The following is a 25235-nucleotide window of genomic DNA, read 5'->3' as shown; positions in this document are numbered from 1 at the left end:
TTTGGTGGGATTCAATAACTTTCCCCTCCAGCATAGGAAAACAACAACAACACTCCTGCTTGCCAGAGATTTTTGGTGTAATAGCTAGTAAGTAAGGACACCTGGATTAGGTGACTTATTTGGGTCACCATGCCCCACAAATTGTGATTGGTCAATTGGTCATCATTATTCTCATCCTTTCCAAATAGGCACAAGGCAAGACTCCAATTTGCAAACTACTTCTATTCTAAAATTAATTTGTAGCTTATATACTATCAGGACAGAATAACATGTCTATACTACTAGTTATGTGATCTTGAACAAGTAACTTCAATCTCTGAGTTTAATTCTACGTATAGAAAGTAGACCAAATTTCTAATTTACAGGATTATTGAAATTAATAAAATAGTGAATGCAAACTATTTAGTATACTACCTAGTGAACAATGGATCTTAGATGGAACACATATTTTAAATTAATAATTAGGTTTCTAGGAAAGCCCACAAAGACCAAGCTGAACCATTAAAGAAATTGAAAAAAAAAGAAAAAGTAATGTGTTAATATCAAACTCTGGAATCAAAGACATACAGTAATTTTATTTATCAAAGTATAAATACATATATTAAAGTCCACAAGTATTAAGCGTATGCCTCAATAAACTTTTTTTTGGTATGCTGTATGTGCTGTATGGAGGGATCACACTCCATTCTTTTTCCATGTGAGTAACCCATTATTGCAGCACCATTTGTTGAATTTTGTTTCTTCATTTGTTGTTGTTGTTCTTTGTTTGTTTGTTTGTTTTGAGAGATGCATGGGTCGGGAATTGAACCCGAGTCTCCTGCATGGCAGGCAAGAATTCTACCCCTGAACTACCCTTGCAGCCCCATCAATAAACTTTTATAATGTAAACACACTCATAACCAATTCAAGAAATAGAACATTATCTGCATTCTAGAAGTCCCCTTTCCTTGCTTCCCCTGGTCACTACACCCGGTCACTACACCTTTCTCAAAGGTAATCAATATTCTGACTTCTGACACTATAGATTATTTTTTCCCACTCTTGAACCGTACATAAGTGGAATATACAGTATGTATTCTTGTGTCTGACTTCTTTTCCTTCAATATTATGTCTTAAGCACAATCCATGTTGTGTGCCACAGTTCATTTTCATTCTTGTGTAGTGTACCATTTTACAAATCCGTCAAAATTTATTTTTCCATTCTAATGTTTATTTTTCTAATCTAATGATGAATTAGGCAATGCTACCCTGAAGATTCTTATACATAGGGTAGATTAAGATTATCTAACTGTGAAGATTCCCTGTGCGTGCATTTTAGTACACACCTGTATGCATTTCTGTTGAGTGCATACTCAGAAACAGAATTTCTAAATCAAAGGGTATGCATATGTTTAGCTTCAGCAGATATTGCCAAACTGTTTTCCAACTTTGTGTATAGGGACCCCACATGTATGCTCTGTCTTTTAATTGGTGTATTTAGGCCAGTCACATTTAAAGTGATTATTGATACAGTTGCATTAATATTTACCACATTTATAACTCTTCTGTTTGTGCCCTTGTTCTTTCTTTTATATCTTCTGCCCTTTCACTGCCTTCTCTGGTCTTAATTGAACATTTTGTGTGATTCTATTCTCTCTTCTCTCTTAGCATATCAATTATACTTCTTTTTTTAAAGACTTTTGATTGTTGCCCTGGAGTTTGCAATATATAGAGAGAGCTAATCTAAATCCACTGTCCAATGATAGTATACTGCTTCCTGGGTACTACAAGTACCTTATAACAGAGTCTTTCCAATTCTTCTCTCCCATCCCTTATAACACTGCAGCCATTCATTTCACATAGCCATAAGCTAAAAGCACCCAATATAATATTTATGGCAGATTGAATTGTGTAACCCAGTTTGGACATGTTCTTTGTCTTGGTCCACATTCTGGCTGGTGTGAGTCTATTGTAAATAAGATCTCTTCATGATGGTATGTCAGTTAAGGTGTGAGCCAGTAAATCAGGTTGGTCTTCAACTTGGATTACTGGAGTTCTTTATAGGCAGACTGAAAGTCTGATGGAGAGAGAAACCACAGGGAGCAACTGAAAGTCAGAAGTCAATGGAACATGGAAGAGAAAGCAGAAGGCATTGCCACACGCATTGCTGTGTGAAGGACAAGTGGAGGATCCCCAAAGATTGCCCACCAGCCAGAAGATACTGAGCTGAGGAAGAAGCAAACCTTCTAGCCTCTGAAACAGTGAGCTCATAAATTCCTTTTGCTAACCCAATCCATTGCATGGTATTTGTTTTAGCAGTTAGGAAAGTAAAGCAGTACAGCTATTATTTTGAACAAACTGTTATCTGCTAAATCAATTAAGAATAGGAAAAATAAAATATTTTATTTTACCTTCATTTATTCATGCTCTCGAACACTATTCCTTTCATTATATAGATCCAAGATTTGACCTATATAATTTTCCTTTTCTCCAAACAACTTCTTTTAACATTTCTTGTAAGCTGGTCTACTGGAAACAAGCTTCCTCAACTTTTGTTTGTCTGTGAAAGTCATTATCTTTCCTTTAAATCAAAGGATAACTTCACTAGATACAGAATGTTAGAATGATAGTTATTTTTCTTTCAACACTTTAAATACTTTGCTCCACTCTCTTCCAGCATATATGGTTTCTGAAGCAAAGTCCAATGTAATTCTCATTCTTACTTCTCTATAGGGGATAAATTTTAAAACTGAAAAGGAAATCTGAAACCATAATTCTAAAATAGCTTGCATGTCAAATATTTTTTCATAAGCACTGAATCTATTAAACACAGAACTAAAACCTAAAATTATGGGACATACAATTGCAGAAAATGAAGGATTTATAATCTGACACTTAAAAAATAACAACATAGCAAGCAAACCATTGGAGTGGAGATGGAATAAATATAAATTCTATAATTTTAGCAGCTTTCTTGGTAAAGGAAAAATATACCTATTTTGATAAATATAGAAAACAAACTACCAGGAGAGGTTGAAATATGAATATAATAACATTGGCAAGATGGAGGATAGGGAAAGAGCTAAGAAATTATGTGAATTGCTGATTTTATTTTCTTCTGCAAGGAATAGTACTGTCTATAAAGTTGCTAAATTAAGAAATAGAAGATTAAGGATAACATTAAAAGTTTATAAAGGTAAGGAGAAGTTGTAAAGCAGGCAAAAATTGTTCAAATTATAAGAAGGAAAACATGCACACATCAAAATAAAACCATTCCATGTAGCAAAAGGAAGACTATGAAGAAAGCATTAACAACTTAGCATAAAATAAGAGAAAGAATTAAGACCCAATATATCTGTTATATCAGTGATTATAAATGGCATGAATTTGCCTACTAAAAGAAGCACATTCATATTAAGTAATTTTTAAATTATATGTTACACATAAGAGACACAACCAAAACAATGTGATTTAGAAAAGGTTCAAAAATGAAAATATACAAAGATGGATACACACAGCTAACTGAAACAAAGCAGGAGTTGAATTATAATCTCTTTTGTATAAATAAAAATCACAGCTCACATTATTGAATGCTATATGCCAGGAGTGCGCTTTCCGTAAATAATGCATTTGATCCTAAAAATAATCATTACTAGCCCCATTTTACAGATGAAGAAACTGAAGCACAGAGAGGTTAAATAACTTATTCAAAGACACATAACTGGTAATTGGAAGAGACAAGATTCATACCCAGGTTTTCTAGCTGTGCAGCCTGATTGCCCAGCAGCCCCTATTCTGTCTTTATAGTCAAAAAGAAAAGTTTAAAACATGTACTTTAATATGCATAGAACATTTTTCTGAAAGGATATATTAGCAATTACCAAAATAGTAGTTAATTTTAAGGAGAGGGACTGAAGGTGGGAAAGCCTTTAACTTTTAATTTCTACTTCTTCTTTGTCAAGTTATTTGTTTTCTTTTGTGTAGTTAAGATTTTTATTTATGTAATATTAGATGCCTGCAAACAAGTATATGTAACATCCATGAATGTTTTGAAGCATAACATTAGAGTGAATCCATTTGATTTGCCCAGCCTAAAAACATAAACATTCCCAACATCATTACATCAAAGTTCTATTTTAACTTTCTAACTATGTGAATGTAGTACTTGAATTTTTTAGTTAAAAATTTCATTTGGAGGCATTTGGATGGACAACAATACCATTTTTTTTTGTCTTTTTATACATTTCCAAACATTTCTGAAAGAACCAAAAAGTAAAGTGGGTGGGTGGGGGGGATGGATAGGAGTGCTACATTCTCAAAGTGTCATTGCTGTGGGTCCCGAAACTCAGAGTGACAGCACTGGAGACACAGCAACACCCTTGATTAAACCCATACGTACCTCATTTAAGACAATGTGAGGCATTATTGAAAAATCCATTGTAAGTTTATATAACAGGTTATTATACAATATTTCAAAGGGTAAGTGAATCCCAAGGGGAAAAAGTGATTACTTTTTACTTTACTTGCATACGCAAGTACTTCATTTAAAAATAATACGTGTATAAACAATTGCCCATATCTAGAGACTCTTATCATTATTAAGGATAACATGAGAATTTGTTTCCGTAGGCACCATCAGCTTTTGTCACTTTACTCTTTGTGTTTTCCAACATCACTTTCGTTAAAAAAAAAAAAAAAAGCACAATAAAGCACCTGAAAACCTTGAAACCCAACAATCTTTTCTACATGATGCCGGAATGAACAAGTATTCAATGCTTCATAATAAGGTAAAGGACCTTTAATGATAATTTCAGCACATTGACAATATTGTCAAAAGCTTTATTCTAAATCTGAATACACTGGTGGAATAGGCTGTGTTGTCAGTACTTTCAGGTGTTCTTTCAAAAATCGTTTTCAATAATCTGGTACCATATGCAATCTCTAGAACTTAATGGAAATGTTTCAATTCTTGAGAGAACTACTTGTATGAATAATGTTTTCCACCAGCAAATTGAGTTCTAAAAAACAGCTTTAATAAATTCAAGTTCTAGAAATGCATTTTATGTAATGCATTCTTTTCAAGTGAGAGTTAACATTTTTCATTTCTAACTGTTGACGCGACAATTCAGGAAATTGGATGTGAAGATGCTGTTTGAAACACTGCAAAAATTCTTTGATCCTTCAGTGTAATCTTAATGCTGCTGACACAGATATGATTTTGGCAGAAGAATCTTAAAAGTATGAGAACACACGCCTTGTTGCTAGAACAATCCGTACAGTGTTATTTTAGAATATATTTTAAATACATTTAGGAACTCCTTGAAATAACTTATCATCGTAGTTCCAAATAAAGTAGTTGTTATCATTTACATTATTATCATTACTACATAAATACAATTTATTAAGGGTCTGTGATGAACCAAGGCGATGCTAGGTGACTTATATATATTTTCCAGAATTTGCACAATAATCCTACAATTCTCTGATGAGAAAATGAAAGGTCAATAAAATTAAGTAACCTGCCCAAAGTCCCATTGCTGGTAAATGACAACACTGGCCTTTGAACCCAGGTCTCTCTCTTTTTTTTTCTTAATTTTTTTTTTTTAATTAGAGAAGTTGTAAGTTTCTGAGTTTCTTTTTAATGATTTATGCATTGTCCATGAGTGTAAAGCCTACTTTTTCATCTGGATTAAATCAGCCTAAATTGTAAATAGCAATTTAAACAGAAAATTATAATTTCATCTCATTAGTTGACATTTTTCAAAAAATGGGAGCAGCTAATCAACTGGCAACAAACTGGCATTTTTATTCCTTATTGCCATGCTCTCTGCCTTCCCTCTTCTCATACAGTATTTTAATCATTATCCACACACCTTCATGACTAAACCAAATGTTATGAGGTGCATCAGGAATGATCCAGAAATCAGAATAGAGGCATAGATTTAATGCACAGTGGAAACTAAATGGAAAGGTGATAGAGAAAAGTTCCTATGGCCTAAGCCAGCTTTATACCTATGCTCAGAAAATGACCAATGACCCAGTGATGTTGAAAGTATAGGAGTTTTTTTACCTTGTGTCACAGATTGGAAGCTGACTCCCGGATGGTGATTAGCCTGCAAGATATTTCTTAGGATCAACACCTGTGGAAGGGAAGCGACAGCAGCAAGAGTCAGGCAAAGTGAGGAGGTAGGTTGCAAAGCAGGAAGCTCTGAAGCTGGGATGACCCTTCAGAGTTGCCCCAGGTGGGAGCAAATAGGCTGGGAATTTATATGCCTGGGCTGGTCAATCACTGCATGCAGGTTGCCCTGGAAAGAAGCAAGATATTGGTCAAGGCAGTTTTCATAGCTGAGGCAATCCCAAACACACTGAGATGTTAAGGAGGATTTTATTTTCCCCAAATCTGTAGAGAAACTCTAGAGTAGTACTGTCATAGAAAACTTGCAATGCAAATCACAAATAAAAGCCACATAGATAATACAAGTTTTCGAATAGATGTATTTTTAAAAAGTGAAATTAATTTTATTTGTCCCCAATACCTAAAATATTATTATTTCAACAGGTAATCAATATACAAATTAACAAAATATTTTCCATTATTTTTTATGCTAAATCTTTTAAATCTGTTGTGTGTTTTACACCTATAGCCCATCTGAATTCAGATTAGCCATATTTTAAGTGCCCAATAGCTACCTGTGGTTAGGAGCCACCATATCGGATAACACATCTCTAGAGGGTGTGTTATTGTCTAATTCAGTTTATATTTATACACTAGTTATATAACTTTCAACTGGGATTGGTGGGGATTTTTACAAACTTTTCCCATGGCTATATACTTCCTGTTCTCTTTACCTTTTATCCTAATCCGTATGCTCTCTCTCAGGATTCTACCTATAGAGGGTATTTCTATAGAGATCTATAGAGGTCTATATGCATATCTTGACTTACCTGGGGTCAAAGAGCCTTGCTCGTGAAAGAACTTGTGAAAGAACTTGAATTCGACACTGGAATTCAGACAAAGGCTGATATGTATGATGTGTCTGAAGGTAGTTTAGTGGAAACCAGGTTGCATTTTTGGGCAGGGGAACTCCTGAGAGAGAATAAAACTAGTAAGAGCTCGGAACCAGTATCTGGAAGGGGCAGTGTGGGACTGTGATTGGATCTACCCCAACCCAAAAAAGTTTCCGCTGCCCCTCCCCAAATGCTGAGAAGAAAGAAAATTTAGGATATCAAAATGTAAAGTTCTTTGTCACTATTGCTGAGGGGAGCCCTCCTGCAAGACCCCTGAAGAGGAATGTGAAAAGCAGATAGTCACGGGCAAAATTGGCAGAGAAATTCTTGATGATTGCCCCCGAGAGTGTCAATGCCCGGAGCCATTTGAGGCTGGGAATAGTCACAAGGCAGCCCCAGGGCATCCTCAGGGATGGAGGTGCGGGGACTCCAGGGCAACAAAGGGGAGAGGTGTATCTCCTTTAGAAAACAAGCACAGAGAGCCAAGAAAATTGAAGGCCAGAGGTCTGCCATTTTGACAGGTGGGGATTCTTAATCCAGAGGCCCTAAGGGACGAACTGCAGAACAGAATTTACTGAGAACCCCAAAACCTACATACAGCTCAGTGATTCACTCCAAAGTCTAATCCACACACACATGCATACAAAAGATAGAAGCCATGAAGGGTCTTTTTCAGACACCTGCCAGGATTCTTTTTAGCTAAAAGTCCATTTTAGCAATTTGTCCTAACTCATGAAGAGGTTTGTCTTTCAGAAGATAGAAGGAAAACTGCTTCTGATGAATGGTCCCTGCAGTCATACCCAAGACTTTCATCAGCTCTTTCAGCATTTGTTTTAACACTGATGTCATGTTCATCAAATCTTTTAATAAAACTGAGCTTGGAGGGATAATTATTTCTGTTTGACAAAACTAATATTTAAAACAGACTGAACCATAGGCTAAACCTAAATGATGATATTTATCACACAAAAATGTAATGTCATGCCCTTGGTTGAAAACAGGTTTCCTATGGACTTTGAACACCATGGCTTAGCCCTGCTTCCATATGTGGCTGGGAGTGGTGCTATACCCAGTGTCTTCCTCAATTTCAGATCCCACTAAGCCTCCCGCGAACATGTTCACTTCTTTTTCTGTGCCCCATCTAGTAACTTATTCCTCTTCTGGGCTAGATTTCCCTTAGGATTCCTGGGCGTGTTCTTATCCCATCACATCTTTTTGGGGGGATTATAGCTGTGGAAGCCTCACTGAGAAGCCCAATCTTGTGAGGATCCCACTGGTGACTGTCCAACCCTGCAACCATGAATGGGATCCTGATCCCCCATATGCCCATTGCTGTGGACTTTCAGAGCCTGCTCTGGGCTGGTTGCACACTACTCTTCTTGTCTCACATACACCTAGACCACATGGTGAGCCTGGCCGGCACCTGGGCCCAGCCCCTCTACTGCTTCCCAATCACTGCCTACTTCTTGCATTGTAACCTAAAGGTATCGAAGATGTGGACCTGAGCCCTGGAGGTTGGTGAGAGCCACCTACGGCCTCTAGATGAAATTGAAAGAGACCATGACCATTAACCCTCATCAATGCCAATCACTGCTCTAGCTCACTCATGTTTCTCTTTGAAGGACATTTTGGAACCATCCTCTACCATATACACTGTCCATGCTGAAGGAGCCAGCTCTGCAATTGGGAAAGCAGATCCGTAACATACCTAGTCAACACCGTTTGCAACCCAGCCTTGGTTCCTCTTTCCCAAGAAGAAGCTGCCTACCAGATTACTGATCTCATTTGAAATCATCCACAGCATAATATAAAAATTAGACTCTACAATCTGGGAAAGGAGTCACTGCCAGAGCAGTTGGCCCTGGAATTTCAGACCAAGGGTAGGATTGAGTCCTTGGTGCTTGCAGTTGGTGCAGCTGCTGGATCTGGCAGATGTGCTCACAGTACAGGAGGTCTGGCCACATTCATGCCATGGACCATATGGAGATCTGCCATTCCACCATGCTGTGTGGGAACCAGACCCAACCTACCATTGCTACCCTTCCCACAAGCCAGAAAATCCACAGATTCTACCCTGATATCCACATTATCCCTTAATCTGATCATTCCTCCTACTTGGAGCTTCATGCCTTTTTGGCAGGGCTTTGCCAGATGATGCCTATTGTCAGTGGTCAGCATTGTAGGGATGTCCTCCTACTTTCAGGACATCCTGAGCCCTAGTTTCTTCTATACCCCTGATTCTAAACTCTATGCAACAATACATGAGTTCCTCCTCTAGAAAACAGAACTTTCTCTGGCTACTAGAAAAGAAGCTAAAGAGGCCAAGAACCCAAGGTGTTGTGTGTGAATCCCTTCAGGAAAATGCTCATCAATTTAAGTTAACAGAGACTCAAAAAATGCCAAGAAAGAGAAACATTCTCCTTGGGCTGGGGACCTTGAAAAGCAGCCTTCCTTCCACACTTTGCAGACCAAGAAGCAGTTGTTCCCAAACTTTTGCAGCAATGAAGGGGATGGGCCAGTCCCTTTCTCTGAGTCCCATGAGATAGTAACTTTGTTAACTGCCCCCTTGGGGTTTTCATTGCAATTAAGGTCTGAGAGGAGGAGTTTATCTCTCCAAAAACTGGGAAGGAAATTGGTTTAGGACCCCCTTGGTATCCAGTGGAGACAATGATGGTCCAGCAACTACAGGGAACAAAAGTGCCTGAGTGGACCAAGATTCTCCCCTATCTCACGGAGACAAGGTTGTCCCTCTTTTGGCTACCAAGTTCAAGGGTGTGGCACTAAACTACCTCCTCACTCCAGTAAACTGTTTCCAGGCAGAGTTCTCTTCCAAAAACTTTGACCACCAAGTGAAAAAAAAAACAACATAGAACCCTTGCTGAAGTACAGAGGAGAGTGTAAAATGAAAACCTTGTATGATCCAACATTGCAGTTTTGAAGAAAGTGGGTGATGGCAAGTGGGGAGAGATTGTTTTGGGTCTTATTTTCTTATCTTCACAAAATCTCTATAAATTCACCCCAGAGTAGCACCTTCCAAAGTATGTTCATAGAGTCCTTAGTTTTGTGGTTGAATATGTCTGAGGAACATTTTTCAGTATAACCCCTTCATAGTATACACGAGTACATTAAAGCTTTTGAGACGTCCTGCAGTAACTTAATCTGTTTAAATTTATTTAATCCTGTATTACTCAAGCTTTTTGAAACATGTAACCCTCTTATGTGGGCATGGGACAGAGAAAGAGTCTGAATAAAAAAGGATAAGATTTTCACCCATTGCTATTTTATGCGTCATGTCCTATTCCCATATCGCCTTTTCTCTCTTCCCAGATGAAAGTCCCGAGGTAGTTCTCTTTTTAAATGATGAACTGCAGCACCGGAGGGTCAGTATGATTTGGGAAAGTGGTAGCCCAGACAGCATGTTCTAATCCTGAATGTCACTGACTTGCGGTGACCCCATCCAAGTGGTTCTTGTCTCTGCCTCCGGGAAGGAACAGGAAGCAATGAGGAGGCCTTGAATCAGTGGTAAAAAATTCTACCTCTGCTTCCCTCTTGAAGGATTATAGTTAGTGTCACTGGGGATTCCTTCTGGAACAGAGCCAGTTGGGAGTTTGGACACCCTCACTAAGTACTACCTGAAACCCAGCTGAACATTAAAGCTTAGGATATAATGGAACTTCTAGCTGCTTGGGGGCCCAGACTCTTGGGCTAAAATAGTTACTAAAGATCAATGGGCTGCCAGATAGTCCTCTGATTGTTCACACGGCTGGTGTGTTTGCTGACTCCCCATCATTTGGGTTGAATAGGAAGCCAGTACACACAGCCTGTTTGTTTCAGTATCCAGGGAAGAGATTAAGGAACCAGCTGGCTGGAAGGGGTGGGGTTGTGCAGTTCTGCCCTGTCCTGCACAAAATCTGACAAAATGCCAAACCAGTAAACAGGACAGCAGATACCATGGTCGAGAGGGCATGGCTTGGGCAGTGAAAGCTACTTCAGAATGGAGCCTCAAATCTTAGAACCAAGAAGTCTCTGTTTCTCGTCCAGGAACAACAAAACGTTTTCCACTTTTGGAAGGAGATGTGAAGCATATAGAGAGCCAAATAAGGCCTTGCTCTTGAACAAGCTGTGAACAGGTCTGTTTTGTCAGAGGACACCACAGGCCTAAGGCACAGCAGGCACAGCATGTAGTGCAGCAGGAAAACATGGCCATGGTCCTTGAATTAAGGGTACCCTTGACAAATGGTTTAGATTGTGGAGCCTCACTTCCTCAACAGCGAGGGACTAAGATATCTATCTTTCATAGTTGTTGCTTTTGGAGATTAAATAATCACTAAAACTTCCTAGCTTGGTGCCTAGCATATGACATATATTTCAAATGATGGTTCTTTTTAGAAAAAAATTACTCTGTATATAAAATAAAAATTTTGGAAATAATATAGAAAATAAGGAAGAAAGAATCAACTAAGTGCATCCCCTTATCCTTTAGTGTTGACCCCCTTCTACACATGAAAAAGTCAGACTGGGCCTTGCCCAAAGATCCCTATAGATTGGAAGAAGGATCAGTGGAGGAGGAGGAGGTATAACAGAGAAGACAGGATTTAACAAAAGTATGACTGCTGAATCACTAGATTGATGTTTCCCCTAATCTCCAGTGTTTTGAAGCAACTAGAAGGAAAAATCTGAAATAGTGGAATGGTAAGCCATAACAAACTCAAATTTGTTCTGTAACTACTTACTGACATGTAATTTGGAAATTATTACTTTTTCTCTCTTTTCTTTGGATATATGTTATATTTCACAATAAAAAACATTTAAAAATATATAAGGGGGAAGGAAATTATAATTCCTCCATGTAGATCAGTTGATGTCTTCTTCTTTTCTTTTTCTGTGCATGTAAATATATTAAATATATGTATTTTTCAAAATTGGAATAATACTGAATATAATTCTACATCCTGCATTTTATTTCCTTAATATCTTAAGCATTTCCCTGTATCATTAAATATTTTTCAAAAATGTCATTTTTAATAGCTGTATAATATTCTATGATATGGGTGCAATTTAATTAAACCATTCTTATGCTGTTAAAGTTTTCTAAGCAATAAATTTCTAAGTACATTTTAACAAGTAGTTCTAGAGCCGATTTTAAAGTTTGGTACGGGTTACTATTCCACAGTTACTGTTCTCCAAGACACTGGAGGCCAAAAGAAATACCAGTATAATGATAAGGCAATCTATATCCACGTGTTAAATCCTATATTTGTTTTACTTCCTTTTTTTCTTTTTTTGTGAAAAATAACATATATACAAAAATCAATAAATTTCAAAGCACAGGGGCGGGCCACGGTGGCTCAGCAGGCAAGAATGCTTGCCTGCCATGCCAGAGGACCCGGGTTCGTTTCCCGGTGCCTACCCATGTAAAAAAAAAAAAAAAGAAAAAAAAATTCAAAGCACAGCACAACAAAAGTTCCTTTTAAAAGAAAAGGAAAAGGAAAAAATGGCCAACCTGCTTTCTTAGAATCCAAAAGCAGTTTACCAAATTCTTAGGAGAAAAAAAGCATGGTGGGATAGGAAAAGATAAACCTTCTCCAGATGAAGAAGCTTATACTCAGAATCAAAATCTGTTTATTTTTAATGTCTTATGGATTCACAGATTTGACCAATTTCTCATAAGTCCATATTCCTTACTAGAGATACAATGAAGGTCCTTTGCCGTGCAGTTTCCACTGACTTTCTAACTTGAACCTCGGTCCCACTCCTCCTGACCACCGGTTGTGTTGAGTTAATCTCCCAGCATAACATGTTCTGGACTTCCGTGCTTTGTCACCTCCTCCCCTCCCTCTTTCTAATACTGATGAACATCTTTTCAGCTGTACACCAAGCTTTCCAATCTCATAAACCTTTCTTAACCCCACATAAAGGCCAAATAAAATTCATCCTTATTTTCATAGTGAATTTTATAAAACATTTAGAAAATCATGATGTATTTTTTCCTGTCTTTGCTGTGCCCCAGATAAGTTGAACTCCTTTAATGTAAAGTCGATGGTGTTTAATCTTTCTACTATCAGAATATAGCATAGCGTTTTGCTTTATAGGGGTTCAAACATAAATAGCAAATCAATATATGAAAACAAAATATAGTAGAAAATATTTATAAGTACATTGTATAATTTGCAACTGCGAACAGGAAAAAAAAATTAAGTATTAAAGGAACGGCTTTAGACTTCTTTAATACCAATGTGATATCTTAAAAATTTTTCTTAATAAAAAAGTTGGTTGCCAAAAAAAAAATTCTTTTAAAGTTTTCTATGAACAATAGCTAACAGTGATATTTTAATACTGTTTCATTAACAGTAACAAACGTGCCACACCAATACTATGGATCAATGACAGGAGGAATAAGGGGTATAGCAGGATTTGGGTTTTCTTTTTTATTTCTTTTCTGAAGTGATGAAAATGTTCTACAATTGATCATGGGGATGTATGCAAAACTATGTGATGATACTGTGTGCCAATGATTGTATATTTCAGATGGTTTGTATGGTGTGTGAATATATCTCAATAAAATGGCTAAAAAAAGATAAAGTTCAAACATAGGATGAGAAACACATGGCTCAGATTGACTCATGGATTTTCACTGACCAAAAGCTCACTATGAGTCATCTGCATAAAGAGCTTCTAGATTTCATTAATGAAGTCCAAATGAAAAGAGGTTGAGGCCTTGCTCAACTCTGTGCTGGTCAAACCACACCTAGTGTATCAAGTTCAACTCAGGTACCACAGTTCCCAGGGCTTCTACTCAACTAGAGACTACTCAGAAGAAAATTTCCAAGAAATGACCTTAAATAATTTCACTGAAAAAACTGGGGAGAATTCAGCAGAAAAATAAGACAGATTTAATGCACTATTGTGTAGAAAAGGGTTTTGACTTATTCTGAAGGGTCCTGAGGGGTAGAGCCAGTCACAGTGCATAGAGGTAATCCAGACACCAATCACTCTTGAAATCAAAGAAGAACTTAGTGAGCACTGGACCTACACAAAGACACAAAAGACAGGTCCTAGTGTTGCAAAGAGCTCTCTCAGGTTGTTAGTGTTAACAAGGTCTCTCAACCTCTTACCAGGGATGGTAGAGAAAAGATTCTTGAATTGGATAGAGAATATGCCTTCCATGAATCTCAATTCTGTGATTCACCCATTCCTATCCTAATACCTGATACCTCCAACACATACTTTTCACCCACTTTGCCAGCCCCCCTTCACTTCATTTTGCATTTTTCTCTCTTCCTGGCCAATTAATAGGGTCAAAGAAACTTGAACTCAGAAGGGACCTGGGAGCTCTATGTTGCAATTTGTCACCCTTTCCAGAAATCTGTGTGATGGCCTCAAGAGATAGGAGCACATCCCACCCTTGCTAGGTCCCCTCTGTCACATACCCATTGCCTTCCTCCTAGTATATATTCACTGCATTAGGCCTGTCATCCCACATCTCTACCTTGCTACTGTATAGCAGGGTAGTGTAGTGGCTAAGAGCTTGGATTTTAGAACCAGACTTTCCGGCTTCTAATCCTGACTCTGCCACTAACTAGCTGTGTGACTGTGGACGTGTTATTTAATCTCTTTCTGTGTTTATTTTGTTGGATGGAAATGGCATTACAATGGTACATAAGTTTTAGTGCTATTACAAAGATTAAATGTGCTGCTAGTGCAAAACACTTAAATGGTGCCTTGCAAATAAGTGCTCAATAAATGTTAGCAATTATTACCTAAACTCTTATGTTTACCCTTCTTTCTTTCTATAGTCTAGGTCTCTAATCTTTTCCATATCTTGCCTATTCTTTACTTCTCTCTCTTCCCTCCAGCAATATACCCACCCACAACCCTTACCAAGGTGCTGCTGAGAGTGGATATGAGTATGGGAGGGAAATTTACAATATGGTTAAAACTGTATATAGGATCAGGTCATCTACAAATAGGGAAAGTTTTAATTTTTCCTTTCCAATTTCAATGGCTTTTTTTTTTCTTGCCTAATTGGTCTGCAAAAACTTCCAGTCCATTGTTGAATAATAGTGATGTCAGTGGGTATCCTTTTCTGGTTCCTAATTTCAGAGGAAAAGCTTCCAGTCTTGCATCATTAAGTAGAATGTCAGCTCTGAGCTTTTCATATGTGCCCTTCATGATGTTGAATGAGTTTCCTTCTTATGCTGGGTTGACGCTTTTATGTATACCAGAAAAAGGCCATGTTCTTTTAATCCATTCTTGTGGGTGCAGACCCATTACGGGTGGGACTTTTTGATTCAACTGAGATGTGGCCCAGTCCATTCATTAATCATTCATTCATTAATCCCTTTACTGGGATCCTTTATGATGATAAGAGAGAAGAAAAACATTCAGCGCCATTGAGAGAGGTGAGAGAGGAAAGCCCTGGAGAAGCTAAGAGAAGACCCACAGGTGCTCAGAGAGAAAAACCACTAGAATCAGAATGTGAAAGCAATGGAGCCTGGGAAGGAAGGACCAGCAGATGCTGGACATGTGACTTCTCATGTGACAAAGAATCCCAGATGCCAGCAGACTTTCCTCAGAGAAGGTATCTTCCCCTTAATGCCTTAGTTTGGACATTTTCATGGCTTTAAAACTTACATTTGTAAGCTAATAAAACCTATTTGTAAAAGCCCACCCACTTCGTGTGGACCATGGTGGCTTAGCAGGCAGAGTTCTTGCCTGTCATGCCAGCGACCCACTTTCAATTCCCAATGCCTGCCCATGCAAAAAAACAAAAACAAACCCCAACCCACTTCTGATATTCTTGGCAGCTTGAGCAAATTAAAACCTGTCTATTTTTAGTGTTCCAAGTGTTTTGATCAAGAAGGAATGCTGGATACTAGTGGTCAATGAGAGGGAGAGGTAAAGGGTAAGGGATGTGTGGGTATTTCTTTTTCTGCATGATGCAAATGTTCTAAAAATGATCATAGTGGTGAATATACATAACTATGTGGTGATATTGTGAGCCATTGATTGTATATTTTGGATGGACTGTATGGTGTATGAAGATATCTTAATAAAAATAACTAAGAAAGAAAAAATAAAAAAATTTGGCTAAGGTGTATGGGCAAATCAGTGGTAGAATTCTTTTCTGCCATGTAAGGAATCCAGGTTGATTTTGGGCCCATGCACCACCCTCCCAAAAAATTTCAACAAATGGTGCTGTGATAATGAGGTATTCACATGGAAAACAATGAATGTTACCCTCACCACACAGCATACAAAAGAAAAAAAAAAGAAAGAAAAATGCTAGATTTTGTCAAGTGCCTTTTCTGCATCAATTGAGGTAATTATGTTTATTTTCCTTCACTCTGTTAATGTGATGTATTACATTGATTTTCTTGTGTTGAACCAACCTTGCATGCCATGGATACATCTCATTTGATCATGATGTTTAATTCTTTAATATGCTGTTGGGTGTAGTGTTACAATATTTTGTTGAGGATTTTTACATCTGTATTCTGAAGAGATATAGATCTGTAGTTTTTTCCTTGTGTTAACTTTTTATAGCTTTGGTATGAGAGTAACGTTGGCCTAGTCAAATGAGATTGGGAGTGTATGAGCAGCACTGGAGTTGTTTTGGAATATTTGGTTGAATTCCCTTGTGAAGCCATCTGGTCCTGGGTGTTTCTTTCTTGGGAAATTTTTGATGACTGATTCAATCTCTTTATTAGTAATTGGCTTGGTGAGATCATCTATTTCTTCTTGAGCCAGTGTAAATAGTTTGTGTTTCTAAGAATTTATCTAAAAATTTCAGCTAGGTCATCTCACTTATTGACATACAGTTGTTCACAGTATCCTACTATGGCTCTTTCATTTCAGCAGGGTATGTCTCCCTTTTCATTTCTGATTTTATTATTTATATCTTCTCTCTTATTTTCTTTGGCAGTTTAGCTAAAGATTAGTCAGTTTTATTGCTTTTCCAAAAAACAACTTTTGGTTTTACTTGTCCTTATTGCTTTTTATTTGTATTTCACTTATCTCAATTCTAATGTTTGTTATTTCCTTCCTTCTTCTCACTTTGGGCTTATTTTGCTCTTTTTTTCCCTAGTTCTTCCAGTTTTGAGATTAGGTCTCTGATCTGAAGTCTTTCTTCTTTTTAAATGTTAACATTTAGAGTTATAAATTTCCTTCTCAAACTGCTGCCTTAGCTGTATCTCATAAATTTTGATATGCTGTATTTTATTTTTATTGCCTCAAGATCATTCCTAATTTTGCTCTGATTTCATCTTTAATCCATTAGATGTTTAAGACTATGATATTTAATTTCCACATATTTGTGAATTTTCCAATTCATCCTCCATTTTGATTTCTAGTTTTATTCCTTTGTGGTTGGAGAATATACATTGTATGATTTCAATTTTTTTAATTTATTGAGGTTTGTTTTGTGACTCAACATATGGTCTATCCTGAAGAATGATCCATGTGCATGTGAAAAAAAAAATGTGTATTCTATTTTCATTGGGTGCAGTGTTCTCCATATGTCTGTTAGGTCTAGTTGGTTTAGTGTATCATCCAAGTCCTGTACTTCCTTATTGATCTTTTTGAGAGTGGTGTTTTAAAGTCTCTACTATTTAATGTAGGACCATCAATTTCTCCTTTCAAATCTGCTAGTATTTACTTCATATATTTTGGGGTTCTGTTACTAGGTGTATATATATTTACAATTGTCACATGATCCTGTTGAATTGCCCCTTTACCAGTACATAATGACTATCTTTATCCTTTATAACTGTTTTTGACTTAGAGCTATTTTATCCAATATTAGTATAGCCATATCAGCTCTCTTTTGGTTACTACTTGCATAATATGTATTTTTCCATCCTTTCTCCATCAACCTACTTGTATCTTTGAATTTAAGGTGAGTCTCATGCAGACAGCATATAATTGGGTCACGCTTTTCTATCCATTCTAGTTTTCCTTTACTCCTCTGTTCTCTCACCATTTTTTGTACTTGTTAACATATATCTTTGTACATTGTATGTCCAAAAACATAGTTATTATTTTTATCATTTGCATTTCAGCACCTATAAGAAGTAAGAAGTGGAGTTACATATCAAACAATACAATATAATAATACCAGTATTTATAATTACCCAATGATAACCTTTACTACAGGTATTTATTTCTTTATGCTGCTCTCAATCATTGTCTAGTGTCCTTTCCCATCATTCTGAAGAACATTGCTTGTGGGGCAGGTTTAGTGGTAATGAATTCCCTCAGCTTTTGTTTAATCTGAAAATGTCTTAATCTCTCTCTCATTTTGAAGAGGAGTCTTGCTGGATATAAAATTCTTGGTTGGCAGTTGTTTTCTCTCAGCACTTAAAGTATTTCAATCCTCTACCTTCTTGCCTCCATGGTTTCTGAGGAGAATTCAGCATTCAATCTTATTGGCATTCTCTTATATGTAATACATTGCTTTTCTCTTGCAGCTTTCAGAGCTCGCTTCTCCTTTGCATTCAATAGAGTAATCAGTACATGACAGGGTGCATTTTTCTTCATGTTTATCCTCTTTAGTGTTCTCTGAGCTTCTTGGTTGTGCATATTTATGTCTCTTTCTAAGTTTGGGTAGTTCTTCGTCATTATTTCTTTGAATATTTCTTCTGCCTCTTTCTCTTTCTTCTCCTTAATAGGAATATCGGGACTCCTGTATTGGTGCGCTTGACAGTGTCCCAAAGTTGTCTTAGGAAATTTTCACTTTTAATAATTCTTTTTTCTTTCTGTTCCTCAACCTGACTTATTTCAAGTATCTTACCTTCACGTTTACTGATTCTTTCTTCTGACAGTTCCAATCTGCTCTTGACACCCTCCTGGGCATTTTTTTTCCCTTCATTTTAGTTATTGAGGTCTTCAATTCCAGTAGTTCTGTTTGTTTCCTTTTAACAATATCTACCTCATTACTTAGACCCTCATAGTACTCATTCCTTGTCTTTCTGATATCCTTCAGTTCTTTCTCTGTACTTTCCTTCATCTCTTTGAGCTTTTTAAAGATCATTTTTTTAAAGTTTTTTTGGTATGTCCACATTATCATCTTCTTCATTGGTGTTTTCTGTATTTTTATCTTCTTCCTTTGGATGGACCATCTTTTCCTGTTTCTTTGTTTGTCTTGTACTATTTTGTTTCAAACTGCACATTTTTTCATGTTCTTTTAATGCTTAAATACACACACATAGATAAACATGCTTTTTCTCCCAAAACTGAGAGCAGACGAAACATACCATTTTGCAGCCCGCTTTATTTCTAGTTGAACATTTATTATATATCCGTTCTAATTTTTCATATTTGAAATATATTTGCCACTGAGCAAGATCTGATGCTAAAAGGAGGATTTGCATTTAATACAAACACACATATATTTGTATTAGAATTTTAGTAAATTTATATTCAGTTTAGAAATCAATACCATTTAAGAGGACCAACAAGTTCCAGGGAATTTCCTAGATGTTTGCATGTATAACTTCATCTAATTTATATGTCTACTATTCCCAGTTTTGCAAATAATAACCCTATGACCAAAATGCAGAAAAGTTAACTAATTTTTCCTATGAAAGTAATGTTTAGTTAACAGCAACTCAAATTTACAAGGCATATTTTGGTTTTCAATGTGTTTTTTTCACTTATTTCATCTTTTTAAATGGATTTCCTAAAAAATGAATTGGATTAGAAAAAGTAAGATAGCGCAATTTTTATTGGCTCCTGACCACCACCTGTGAGGTAGATATTAGTTTTATCTTCTTTAATTTTCAGATGATAACCCTGAGGTTACAGGATAAATACCTTGTTCAAGATCCAGCAGTGGTGGGAGAGAAGTAGCACAGACCTGATTTTATCCTTCCTCCTCCTGCTAGACCATGGTGCCAGTAGAGGAACAGAAACTCTACTGTCTGGAATACATTGGAAATAACCATTTGTCACATTTAATATTTTAAAATGGTAACTGTGGGATTTATTCCCTGACATATCTGTTTCTTATCTTTTTAACCAGCTGGTGACAACATGGTGGTTTTCTTAACTTTAGCCCTTCTGTCAGGAATGTCTGCTCAAAGTGAATGCACTGTGTAGGGCTTTCCCCTGTCTTTTGAGGCCTCTGTCTTGCCCTGGGCTTTTGCTTGTTCATTGTCTTGGCATTTGGTTTTCCCCTCTGTTTCTTAAGAGACAGCTCTCCATCTCCTGGGTATATGAAGCTCAAAGGCCTTTGTCCCAGGCTGTCTGCCTCTACAGTTGTTACATTCCTTTTGTGATCTCTAACTGCATTTGCCTGGAAGGCAATTTCCAGAGAATGGTCACTCTATAAAGGACTTTCCCGAGTCAGTATTTCCCAGCCAAAACAGGGCTGTGGACCCATAAAGAGGGCTCAGTTCAGTTTCAAAGTGCCCTGGGAAAGGGATCCCGAAGGCGCAAAAAGCTTCACCAATGGTTTTCCTGGCCTACTCAACAAATGCAGCCCTTGAGCTAACTGTTCCCTGCAGTCCTGAGGAAGTACTATATCTTTAAATTTCCACCACCTCTGCCCTGTCCAGGGAGGGTGGTAACAATGACTGCCACTGCCTTTGCCCAGTGTGGGATGAAACAATTGCTGCCTTTGGAGCTAGGACTTCAGCAATCTGAATTCACTAATCAAAAGCCATGATTAGTGATCAGTGTACCCATCCCTGTTCTTGGAGAAGAGCATTTTTATGTCCCTTTCTGTCTCTGGTGAGCTAGCAGGTAGCAGTGAGAGTGGGATTGGGTGTCGATCTATGAAGACAGCAATTTACTGTTCTTAACCGTAGTTTATCAGCCTCTTCCCCCACTCTTCCCCAGGTGCTGCACAATGTTCTTCTGGTCTCTGGAGTTTTCAAAGTAGTTGTTTTTTTTCAACAATCAGGAATATCAGATATTTCCTGATAGTTTAATAGCTGTTTTGCTGGAATAACTGGGTCCTAGAGCTCCCTATTCTGCCATCTTCCCTGCACTGCTTCATTTTTTTAAAGGTATGAAAAACATTGCCTTCATTTTTATTCACAGATACATCCTTACAGTGGATCACTTGAAATAGAAGGGAAAGCAAAAATAAGCATAAAGAGGAAAAGCAATGGGGTATTGGATTGTTAGATAAGCACACACAAACAGGAGGCTGGGGAACTTAATGCGGAAAAGAGTGGAGCATGGGAAAAAGGAAGAATGAGGTGAAGGAGAGGTAAAACAGAGAAGGAAGTGGGTTGAGGAGCAGAGGGTAGTAATTGTGGGCATGGTCATTCTCTCCTGTGCCTGGAGCCTGTGGCCACTTACTGCTCTTCAGCTGTTCCAATCTGTAAACCCTATAAGTTTGGCTGTGGGAGAGTATAGTGAATATGATTTGTCTGTTGGGTAGGAATAGCCCCAACTTTATTACTGGGAAATATCTCTTCAAACTAGGTGGTTACCACATTCATTGACCCCTCATCTCAGGCCACAGAGTTGGATCTGAGCCCCAGTGAAGCCAGCCATTTTGTCCAGGATTTCTCCAGGAATGAGCATGTGACTCAAGTCAAGTTAGTTATTTTCCTTTATCAGGATATCTCAAACATGAGCTGGGGGAAAAGTCCCTTTGTCTCTAGATGTGACACTGCAAAACTGTTCATTTGAGTTGTAGTGGACACATCCTTCTCCATATTGGAGATTATGGAGGAGAGAAAATACTCACCTCACAGAGAGAAATAGAAGTGAGAGGTAGTGTGAGGGAGCCTCCTGTGACATTTGAATTTAGGAGTCTCTAACATCAGCTCTATCCTCACCCTTGTTGATTATATGGGCCCACAAATCTCCTTGTTGCATTATTTCTTGAATAGATTGGAGTAAGAGAACTTTCACACAAATCAGAAGTTTCCTGACTAATACAAATAGATAATCAGAGTAGCCCATATCCAGAGATGTTGCTGGGTGAAATAGAGCCAAGGACCACATTTGCATCCTTAATAAGACCATACCACTCAGTAGGTTTGGGCAGTGCAGCCTGAAATTGACAGTGTTTTCTTTGGAGTTTTAACAACTTTCACAAATTTGGTAAATCCCAAATGCAAAGATGCTGGGATAAGTAAAAGTAAAACACTGCAAATTCTTGCAAATTCTTCCCTTAATTGGAAAAGAGGTGCTCCCTCACACTCTGCTCTTGTTGCAGGCCATACATCTTATGGAAAAGCATCCTTTCTGAAGCATCACAGCATTCATCATTTTCGTTAGAATTCCCTGGGGTTTTAACTGAAGTTTTTAAAATTCAACCTTACAATGAACAAAAATATACTGCTTGGCAACTTCTAAATTTAAATTTTTCTTTTTTTGCACAATGAATTGATTGAATTTCATGAGGAATTTTAAACCTCCTGAATTTTGTTTACATTCACCTTGACCCAAAGATGACTACCTTCATTTAATTTTAGTGTTCAGTATGTGGTTCTGATGACAGTGGTTCCAGAAAGTTTGATGTCTTGATGATAATGAGACGGGTCAGTGATATTTAACAATTGTGGCTTGTCCTTTATCTAGTTTTCTGTTTCAGTCATACTGTGTGGTTTCATTGGTCATTCCAATATCTGGCACATTTTTGCTTTTTTTCTCCAGAACAGAAAATTGCCAATATTAGAAAATACTTTAAGTAGCAGTGGGCTCTGGGATCCCAGCTGCCAATTGAGTAAATAATACTTTTTTAATAAAAAAATTTGTGCTATTTCAAGGTCACATTATAATGACTCACTTTTGTCTTTAATGTGACCAGCCATCAGAGATGGAGTTAGCAGTAAGATTTGGATAAGAAAGAGCCACAGTTCTGATTTTCATCTGTTCTCCTTGGCAACAATTCCTGAGAACAGTGTGAAGGAAATTCCAAGACTAAATAGTCAATAGCATGCTTTTCAGCATGCTGAGAAATAGTAAGTGAAGAAAATTAAAGCCTGAATGATTTCCCATGAGACATTTCATAAATGATTTTCTAGTACAAAAATGAGGTTAAAAATAGCTCTCATAACATTTTTTACTTTTACTAGGTTTAGAACCATGACAAAAAATACAAAATTATGAGGGTATGGACACTTATATGATACATTTAAATACGAATGAATATAACTTTAATTATAGCTAACATGTTTTGAATACTATTTGCTCGGGACTGGGCTCAGTGCTTTACAAGACTTAGCTCATTGAAATCTCACTAGAGCCAAATGTGGGAGCTGTTATGGACTCCATTTTACAGTTAAGAAACTGAGGCTTATAGAAATTAAGGAACTCACCAGATCTACACAGTATAAGAGCCAGGGCTCCAGTGCAGTTCTGCTGACTCCAGAGCGTGGGCTTTTCTTGACAGTGCCATTCAATGGAAGTATTATTTTTATTCCTTTTTCTCTATAGATATCTATTATAGTGGCTTGAAGTTATGTACATCAGAAAAACATGTTTTTAAACTTAATCCATTCCTGTGGATGTGAACCCATTGTAAGTAGGATCTTTTGAGAAGTTACTTCAGTTAAGCTGTGGTCCACCTCAATCAGGATGGGACTTAATCCTATTGCTGGAGTCCTTCATTAGCAGGATGAAATTCAGACAGCTAGAAAGCTACAGGAAGCAAGGTGCTGACAGTCAGTGGAACCTAGGAGAGAAGGAAAAGGCCAAGAGAGGCCACCATTTGCATTGCCATGTGACAGGTGAGACAAGGACCATGGATCAGCAGCAGCCAGTTCCAGAATGCCAGTCTTTGGGAAGAAAGCATGGCCTTGAAGATACCTTGATTTGGTCTTCTCCTAGCCTCAACATCATGAGCCAAAAATTTTCCACTTTTAAGGCAACTTATTGCATGGTATTTGTCTGAGCATCCAAGGAAACAAAAACACTCACATACTTATATCCCTTTCCACAAATAAACAGAAGGTTTTAAAAAAATTGTTCAGTACATACACATTTATTTTTATTTTTTAACTTCTATTTTGAAACATTTATATACCCAGAGTAAGTTGCAGAAAGAAAAACTACACTTATTTGCAATGGCAACAGTTGGATAGCTCTTTTTTTTCCCTTAGGCCTAATTTTAAGTAGGCTCAGCCTGTCCTTTGCGGGGATAAGTTTCATGTGAACAAGCCCCAAGATTGAGGGCTTAGCCTATTGCTTTGGTTGTCCACACTGCTTGTGAGAATATCAAGAATTCTTCACATGTAGAAGTTTAATTTTCCTTCTTTCTCACCATTCTGCCAAGGGACTTTGCAACCACTTTTTTACTCACTGTTCAAATCACTCTGGGATTTATCGGGGCATCACTCTGGACAAACCTACAAACTCTCATGCTCTACTCAAGGTTCCCTGTACTTATGGTGTTCAATTAACTGTCCACAGAAGTTATATTAGGAAATGCACTAGTCAAATGATAAATTTTGTACCAAATAAATACTTTTTTTCTTTAGTCTTAATACATAAGTTAAAGTTTTAAAATATGAATTACCATCTATTTTCAACACCCTGCAATACTGACATTCCTTTGCTCTTCCTCATGCAAAACCATTTTTTAATTTGTACATTTAGTCACTATCATTGCACATGCTAGGCGTTCCTAGATTATACCATCTCAGTCTTTATTGTCTACCTTTCTTTCTGATTTCATTTGTGCCCCCAGCCCTCCTCCCTCTATCATCCTCACGTTCAGCTTCATTCAGTATACTAACATTATTGTATTACAGTTAGGTAGTATTGTGCTATCCATTTATGAATTTTTACAATCAGTCCTGTTGCACAATCTGTATCCCTTCAGCTCCAATTACCCAATATCTACCCTATTTCTATTTCCTGATGGTCTCTGTTATCAACTGAAATTTTCCAAGTTCATTCACTAATGTTAGTTCATATCAGTGAGACCATACAGTATTTATCCTTTTGTTTCTGGCTAATCTCACTCACCATAATGTCCTCAAGGTCCATCCATGTTGTTACATACTTCATAACTTTATTCTGTCTTACAGCTGCATAATATTCCATAGTATGTATATATACCACAGCTTATTCAGCCACTCATCTGTTGATGGACATTTAGGCCATTTCCATCTCTTGGCAATTGTAAATAATGCTGCTATGAACATTGGTATGCAAATGTCCATTTGTGTCCTTCTCCTCATGTCTTCTGAGTAGATACCTAGCAATCGTATTGCCAGGTCATATGGCAATTCTATACTTAGCTTCCTGAGGAACCACCAAACTGCCTTCCACAGCAGTTGTAC

The 25235-nt window shown here is 37.4% G+C and overlaps 1 long non-coding RNA gene and 1 pseudogene across 1 annotated transcript in view; one reads left to right on the top strand and one right to left on the bottom strand.

Annotated features, from left to right (window-relative positions):
• Window positions 1-6055: 6055 nt before the first annotated feature.
• LOC143687132 (uncharacterized) overlaps window positions 6056-25235 on the bottom strand; it is a 74744-nt gene continuing 55564 nt past the window's right edge. Inside the window, exons 3-4 of the long non-coding RNA XR_013177438.1 lie at window positions 6925-7066; window positions 6056-6284 (exon numbers count right to left, since the gene is read on the bottom strand). This is a non-coding gene — a long non-coding RNA (uncharacterized LOC143687132). The remainder of the gene's footprint in view (window positions 6285-6924; window positions 7067-25235) is intronic.
• Window positions 8286-9925, top strand: LOC143687128 (5' exonuclease Apollo pseudogene; annotated as a pseudogene).

Source organism: Tamandua tetradactyla, chromosome 1, assembly GCF_023851605.1.
Source record: "Tamandua tetradactyla isolate mTamTet1 chromosome 1, mTamTet1.pri, whole genome shotgun sequence".
Classification (NCBI taxonomy): Eukaryota; Metazoa; Chordata; class Mammalia; order Pilosa; family Myrmecophagidae; genus Tamandua; species Tamandua tetradactyla.
Note: the sequence above shows the minus strand (reverse complement) of the source record. Positions and strands in the feature narration are given on the sequence as shown.